General features: G+C 37.9%; 1 long non-coding RNA gene across 1 annotated transcript; it reads left to right on the plus strand.

Annotated features, from left to right (window-relative positions):
• Window positions 1-8: 8 nt before the first annotated feature.
• LOC124892367 lies at window positions 9-1,674 on the plus strand. Its single transcript, XR_007050210.1, has 4 exons — window positions 9-146; window positions 784-1,179; window positions 1,260-1,409; window positions 1,639-1,674. It is a non-coding gene; the product is annotated as an uncharacterized LOC124892367 (long non-coding RNA).

Consider the following 1,674-nt stretch of genomic DNA (forward strand, 5'->3'; position numbering starts at 1 on the left):
ACCTGTAATGCAGACAACTTCAAATCCTCCAGCATCTATATCTACCATGGTGGCTGCCAGTGCTGAGCAGCTAGTTGACGCACACGTGATGAAAGAAAAAGAAGTGCAGGTGGATGAATTCGCCTGAAAATGCTGCTGTAGTTAAGGTTGCATCTAGCGATACTTGTGTAAATAATGTAGCTGCTACTCTTCTTTTACCGTTATCACCTAGAATCTATTGCTCATAATTATTCAAATGTGGCTAGAGCAGCACAGATACATAAAGGCAACACCAGACTTTAAAGTTTATGGATTCTCAACTTTCCACTGAATTCATATTTCATCTTAATTATGGGGTTTGCAGTAAAATATTTATAGAGTGAATTTTCTGATAAAACCATAGGGTCTAAGCAGAAGCTATCGGGCTCACCCGAACTTGCAGCTGATGCTCTAGCCCAGCCCCTGCACATATATCACATGGTCAGTTTTTGTTTGTGAACTCTGTCACGACAATGCAGATCTTAATTACAGGAAACTAGTCAAGAAGAGGAAAATGGAGGTGTCACATACTATGTATTACTTACTAACTTTGATCAATAACAATCGTCTCAAAATTTTGTTTATATCTCATATTTCCTTGGCTAAATTTATCTTCAGTTTCATAATGTGAACAAATCATGTAAAGAGTCTTAATCTCCAAAGTACAAACGAATATAGCTGCACAGTCTGCTACTCTTGGAAAAGCTACTAAAAGTCTAATAACTGTCATCAATAGACAAGAAGCTCATTAAAAATTAAATGCAGGGCGGTTCGGACAGGGATGAAGAATCTGTTGTTCGAAATTGTTCAAGTGTGGCTAGAGCCGCGTGGATATCATCCGAACATCTGCCTAAATCATCCAAGAGGAGCCCACTATCCGTTTTACATCAAGCAATACTGGTGGAGTAACTCCCGATATAATAGTAAAAGCAGGATGTGTGGGTGTATGCGTCTTAAGAGATTTGATATTTCTCCAAGAGACCTTACTGTGAGGCAAGTTTCCAAGAAGAGTACAACTTCCACAAGATCCATTAGTGTCAAAGTCAAGGTTGGGTTGATATTTAACTTCTCTGCAAGTTCAAATAGGTGCTGCTATGCAGCATTTGGCTTCATGTGCCTATTAATACATCAATGCTGGATATGAATTGGAGCAAGAAAAATGTACTAAGAATATCAACTTTAAGCATCCTAGTAATTCCTTCTCATTTTAATATCTTCTAACCGTGGCTTCTTTTCGGCAGGCAGCCTTTGAGTCCATAGATGAGCTTTGTTAGACAAACGTTAAAAAATAACTTAACGAGGTGAAGTTTGAGCGTCACCCGATTATGGTTCCAACTCTAAGGTGGCAAGCACATCTCTATGTAGAGTGTAGTGGAAGCCTGATGCATATGGTTAGTGTTTTGAGAAATTCTATCTGGCCTTTATTGTGTTGTTTCCAAGTTTGTTATCTATGGTGTTTTGCAAGTGTTGCCTCTGGTTTGTCAATAAGTATCATGCTCAGTTATTTTGATCAATAAATTATCATCTTAAACTTTTGTTCATAATGCGGACTAATCATATTGGTGTCTTTATGTTGAAAACATCTATAGAATCAATGCAAGAGTAATTTTTGTAATGCAGAAAACTCAAATCCTCCTGCCTCTATATCTACCGAGT

This window comes from Capsicum annuum, unplaced genomic scaffold, assembly GCF_002878395.1.
Source record: "Capsicum annuum cultivar UCD-10X-F1 unplaced genomic scaffold, UCD10Xv1.1 ctg46390, whole genome shotgun sequence".
Taxonomy (NCBI): Eukaryota; Viridiplantae; Streptophyta; class Magnoliopsida; order Solanales; family Solanaceae; genus Capsicum; species Capsicum annuum.